The sequence below is a fragment of the Arvicanthis niloticus genome, chromosome 2 (assembly GCF_011762505.2).
Source record: "Arvicanthis niloticus isolate mArvNil1 chromosome 2, mArvNil1.pat.X, whole genome shotgun sequence".
NCBI classification, from domain to species: Eukaryota; Metazoa; Chordata; class Mammalia; order Rodentia; family Muridae; genus Arvicanthis; species Arvicanthis niloticus.
In genome coordinates, this window is record NC_047659.1 from 134,663,991 (window position 1) to 134,670,461 (window position 6,471).

General features: G+C 47.1%; 1 pseudogene; it reads right to left on the reverse strand.

The window, feature by feature from the left end:
- Nucleotides 1–4,121: 4,121 nt before the first annotated feature.
- LOC117704378 (non-histone chromosomal protein HMG-17 pseudogene) lies at nucleotides 4,122–4,390 on the reverse strand (annotated as a pseudogene).
- Nucleotides 4,391–6,471: the final 2,081 nt, after the last annotated feature.

Genomic DNA, 6,471 nt, shown 5'->3' on the forward strand with positions numbered 1-6,471 from the left:
CCGAGCTTCCACAGGAGTGACCAGTCCTGACCATTGTGCTGCTCCTTGGTTATGAGGTTGTTCACAGGGCTACGAGTTGTACATGTTGAAAGAACAGAATCAGAAAGATGCAAATATACTTCCTAAGATTTAGGGGTTGCTTCTTATCTGGCTATCCACTCTCAAACTTGCCTGTAGGTCCCAGGCCGTCCATGGTCTGAACTTGCTTGGGTTTGTCACACTTTGGGGTCGTATTTTCCTAGGGCCATTGGCTGACCCAGAACCAATTGCTTCTAGAAGTTCTGAACCAGTCTATGGAAGAAAGACACATCTTTGGCCCAGGCATATCAGTAAACCATTGTGCAGCAGAGGCTAGCAGCTGCTGTCTCTAACATAGAATTTTCTGAGTACAGGTTGGTTTTACATGACCAGATTCTTTTCTCCTATCTTGATAGAAACTGTGAATAGGCTAAATCTCCCTCCCTCCCTCTCCACCCCTCTCCCTCTCTGCCAGACAAGACCTTACTCTCTGTAGCCCAGACTGGTCTGGAACTACTTGGCAATTCTCCTGCATCAGCCTTCTAAGAACTAAGATTCTGCATGTGACCCACCACGCCTGCAGCTCTCTTAGCATTAACAGCCCTGACCCTGTTTTGGAAGATGGACTTCCAAAACAGAAGTTTGTCCTTAAGAGCCAGAGTCTCGGTAGCTCTAAGCTTTCAAATCCAGACGTTTGCTGCTCTGGGCCTGGAGCAAAACCAGCCACTAAAGCGACAGCCCTGAGCCTTGGCTCCTTCACTACTGGTACCCTCGATTTCTGCAGGAATGGCCTTTGTGGTCCTGTGGCTTTGGCTCCTACACTCAGATCTCCACAGCTGCTCGCCTCCAAAGTCTCTGCTTGGCCACAGATTCTAACCTTCTGGATACTTCCACCATGGTTTGTCCTTGGTCCTTGTAGTTTCTCCCTCACTCTTTGGAACTCTTAGCAGTTTCCTTATAGAACCAGCAGCCTTGAGTTTCGATTCATTCTCCAGCACCTAGCTCAGCCCGCTCTGCCAGTAGTAAATACCAAAAATAGATAAAAGTCCTCTTGGGAGAAGCCTCGATTGGGCCCGATGTGGCAACACTAGGCAGATAGGGCATGGACAAGAAGCCTCCTGGTCCAAGGAGACGGAGAAACAGGCTGCTTACAGAGCCAGAAAGGGGGATATGGCAGGATTTGAATCCCACCAATCACAGCCTTGCTTGTGCATGGCTTCCCTTCCACCTTATGAGTAGATGCGCCACCACTGCTGTCCTGCTTGGGTTTCTCTTGGTTTGTCACCTTGATACAAACCTAGACACATCTGGGAAGAGAAAATTCTTTCATTAAGATTGACCTGTAGGCAAGTCTGTGGGGGTGTGGTCTTGGTCGATGATTGATGTGAGGAGGGCCAGCCCACATAGGCAGTGCCTTTACTGGGCAGGTGATCTTGGGTTGTTTAAGAGAGAAGACTGAGCAAGCCATGAGGAGGAAGGCAGGAAGCAGTCTTCTCCATGGCACCTCCTTCAGTTCCTGCCTCCGGGTTCCTGTCCTGAGCTCCTGTCATGACTTCCTTGGGTGATGGACTGTGATTTGGAAGTGTAAGCCAAATAAACCCTTTCTTCCACAAGTAGCTTTAGTCATGGTGGTTCATTGCAGCAAGAGAATCCCTGACTAAGGCAACATCTCCACACTGAACCAATCACAGACTTTTTGTTGAGTCTCTAGAAAGATGCAACATGTCTGTCCTGAGTGTGGCCAGCTATGGGGTGAGCAGGCTCCTCTGGAATCCACTGAGACTGTTCTACAGTGAGTGGAGTTATTCAAAGCCAGCACAATTTGTCTGGAGCAGTCAGGACTGGAGGGAGGTCTCCAGGCACAGGACTTGTGGCTTCAGCAGGAACTATGGTAACAGTGGCCTTTGCAGCTCAAGTGGAGTTGACCCAGAGTGATCAGGGAGCATTTAAAATCATTACAAGATACTCAAGACACTGCTTGGCCAATAGTTCCTCAGTCGTGGCAAGCAGGCACACAGGAAAGGTCTGCCAACCATCCTTCAAGGTGCCTGCCTTAGGGTTTTACTGCTGTGAACAGACACCATGACCAAAGCAACTCTTATAAGGACAACATTTAACTGGGGTTGGCTTACAGGTTCAGAGGTTCTGTCCATTATCATCAAGGTGGGAACATGGCAGTGCCCAGACAGGCATGGTGCAGGGGCTGAGAGTTCTACATCTTGTTCTGAAGGCAAACAGAAGACTGGCTTCCAGGCAGCTAGAATGAGGGTCTTAAAGCCCACTTGCACAGTGAAACACCTACTCCAACAAGGCCACACCTACCCCAAGAAAGCTATACCACCAAATACCAAGTGCTACTCCCTTGGCTAAACATATTCAAACCACCACACTGTCAAATAACTCATCCATAAGAAAAACAAATGTGTGGAAGAGGTTGCTGGCAATACCGACCTGTGAGTAAGCACTTGACAGTTTCAATGTGGGATCCCCATATCCAACCTCCTCAAGGAATGTCCCCCATACTTATCTCACAGATGCTGATCTGTGAAGGGGCACAGTCCCTTATCCTTGGCTTTAATAATGAGTAGGGATGTCTTTGCACCTTTGAGCTGGAGGTGTGGGTGGCAGGAAACATGTAGCACCCTGAGTGCTTTGGCTATAGCAGACCCGAAGTTTCCAGCCTCTGCAGGGTGGCACCGAGCTAAGGCTCTCAAAGTCATCCATCCATTTGTCCATCTGTCTATCCATCCCTCCATCCACCCTCCATCTATCCCTTTTTCTCTTTCTCCTTCCATCCATCCTTTCATTCATCCATCTATCCATCTATGCAACCATCCATCCATCCATCCATCCTCCCTCACTCCCTCCATCTATCCATCTTACCATTGTCTCTGTGGTTCCAACATGGATGCAGGGAAAAATCCTGGCCATCCAGTGAGCTTTCCTAGGCCTTTGGGTTTCAGCCAAATGGAAAGCAGGGAGATGCCCCATTCATACATCTTGGTGCCTCCACTTCCCTGTCCACATGTGCCTGGACACGAGTTCTTTGCAGTCTCTGTCTAGCTGGTGCTGTGGGAGGCTGTCCTCTCCTGCCTGCGCCAACCCAGCACAGGAAACACCCGCACTTCCTCTTCATTCCCGATATCAAACACTGCAGCAATCCCGAAAGCCTTTGTGAACTATGCAGTAAGAGGACCAGCCATGCAGCTTAGACACCACCCTCCCCTGGTTTTCTCCTCTGGGGACAACCTCCTGAGATCCCAGTTGGCCAACGAGCCTTCCACATGCCAGCTAATGAGACAAACTTAGGAGGGACAAGGTCAAGGCCAGTGACAATGGATCCAGGGATAGTTTTTTTTTCTAACTGTAAGCAGCTTTATTAAACATACTTTTTATAAACAATCATGGTATTGCCGGCAGGACATGGGCAGACAATCAACAATACATAACTTCCAAATTCCCTTCTTGTATAGACTACCAAAATCAGAAAGCCACCATAAAACCCAATGAAATCTTCATCCAGTGCTTTGAAAAGGGGGAGTGGCTTAGAGTGATGGTTGACATTTCACATTAAGGATGATGTTTAACAACTTTTCACAAGCCGACCCTGACTTTCAGGAAATGAACACGGCAGAATTATCAATCCGAAGATCCACAGTCTTTTGTAAAAGGAACCAGTGCTCTTCTGAGAACACTCGATAGACTGGAGCCAGGTTCCAACAGGTCTCTGGTCTTAAGGGACTTAAGTCTATGTTGGTGGTACAGGGGGAAGAGCATATGATAATGAGTTTAGAGTTTCCCCAGACCACAAGGCATCTTGTGCCTTGGTGACCACCTATGTCACGACCAGGATGTCTCTCCTGGAAGCCAACAGGAGCCTTTCAAAATTATCAAGAAAAGAGGTTTTCTGTTATCAAGCTTGGGAGATATTTTGTTAGTGACACACGATCCTTCCCCCCCAACAATGAAGTATTCTGTGTGCTAACAATATAGCTTAAAAAGAAAAAGTAAAACAAAATTCTGCATTTTTATAAAACTTGATAAAAAATAGTATTTCAAACTGTACAGTCACCAGAAGTACAGTTATCGAAACTGTGCACATGTCATTTGGTGTCTCCAGCACCTTCTGCTTCCTGTGCCTGGTCTGTCTGGCATCTCCATTTTCTGCAGGATTATTTGCATCCTTACCACCACTGGCTTTCCCCTTCTTCTCCTTGAGCAGCTTCTCTCTTCTTTTTGCAGGGCCTTTTTAGGCTTGGGCTCTGGCTCTGGAGGAGCAGGTTTAGCAGACGACCTTGCAGATCTTCTCTCTGGCTCGGCCTTCACCTTGGCTTTGTCACCTAGCATCCCCTTCAGCCTTTCTTTGGGGCATGGCAGTGACAGGGCACGTCGGCGCTGAACACTGGTATACAGCAGCATGCGGGTTTGGTCCATCCGGGGATCATCCTCACTGCTTCTTCACACTGCTCGGGATAGTTCTTAAAATCCTCTAAAAACCCATTTTGAGGGTGAAGCCAAATATTCTCTATCCAGTGGACTGAAGTCTTTATTGCATGCAGGGAACAACAAACCTTCATTGGTAGGATGATTCTATCACCCCTTAGGTGCATTCAGAAGACACACACACACAGACAGACACAGACATAACACAGACACACAGACACACACAGGCAGACACTCATCATCATCATCATCATCATCTAGACATTTATTCAAGGGGCTATAATGCAAGGTTGGGCAGGTTGTGGACTGTCTAACATGAGGGTACACTATTCATATCTTAGAGGGAAAGAAGAGGGAGATGACTTTCTGATGTGTATCTCTGCATGCTGAGTGGGTTTTTATTCACATTAGTTATATATATATATAACCAATTTGATATATATATACATATATAACCAATTGGATATATATATATATCATATATATATATACATATATAACCAATGTGAATACATATATATAAAGAAATATACACATATAAAATACATATATATAAAGAAAAGCATGATATCAAAACTGAGGTGCAGTGTTTAGATGTTTAGATTTTTGTGGACATTGCTTGGCAGTATATGCTTCATGGTCCTTGCAAGAGGGACTTTAGTTCTGGGCTGAAACACCCAAGATGTTATTACACAACATGGACACAAGAGGGAGCACCAGGTACCCGTGAACGGGCTTTCTAAGCAGCAGCCATTGATGGAGTCCTCTTAGCACTTAGGTCCTGTCTGCCAGCCTTGCTGGTGATGTCAAATCTCGGCTTCTGAATGCTCCCCAGGTCTGGCGACAGCTGAACACCAAACCTGTATCCTCAGTCACACAAGGGACCCAGGACAGGGATCCACGGGACTGAGCTAATGAGACTCATACAGGTCTCTCAGAGGGCACTGGAAGCTGGAGTCTGTTTTTCTATAGAAAGAGCCAAAAGGTGGAAAAGAGAGAGAGAGAAGGAGAAAGACCCAAATGTCACCGAGATTAAAACACAAGAAGGGGCCTTCCCGAGGTGAGCTGCCAAGCTCCATGCTGTGCCCGTAAGCATACATTGATGTACAAGCATTTGGAAACAGTGGGCCAGCAGGATGGCTCAGTAAAGGCGTTTGCTGCCAAGCTCTGATCTAAGTTCAATCCTCTGACTTCCATGTGTGCACTGTGGAGCTTGTGGGAGTGCACACACACACACACGTACACACACACACACATACACCATGTAGTTATGAATAGAAATAGCATCTCTTAGCAGAGATTTTTCTAGAAGGTTGTAGGAATGGACCACACAGTTCGTGGACTTTTGACACTGCCTTCCTTCACCTAACAGAGCCCTGGAGAGCTGCAGCCCTGCCCAGTGGTCTGTCTGCCCCATGTTCCCCTTTATTGATGAGTCACAGACCCCTCCCAGGATGTTCTATTGCACATTTCCCTTTCCCCACTGCAGGACACTGTGGTGACAGTGGGGACAGTTTTAGATCAAGGTAACAATAAATCAGCTGTGATCACTCTTTGAGTAGACCTGGGGTGGGGGTTATTTCTGGGTTGCACACCCAGAGATGGGATTACGGAGTCACCCAGTTAAGTGTGCACTTAACCTGCTAAGAAAGTGTTTGCTGTTTCTCAGAGGAGCCAGAGGAGTGGCTCTGGGTTACAGTCCTACCAGCAAGGGATGAGACGTCATTGCTCTGCACCCCCGCAGCTGCTGTGTCCTCAGCACTGATTTTTCTACCACCAAGAGGAGAACCTGGCACATAGTAGGTAGTCATCAAATAGGCACACAGTGGGTACTCAAAATCACCCTCCAGATGAACAAATGGGCATCTAGAGGCTGCTGTGGTACAGCATTATCAAGAAGTGTGTTAACGCACCCACATTTTAGTGTGTGTGTGTGCATGCATTACATGTACATGTGTGTAGAGACCAGAGGAAAACCTGGCTACCACACTTAGAATGCTCTCTGCTACC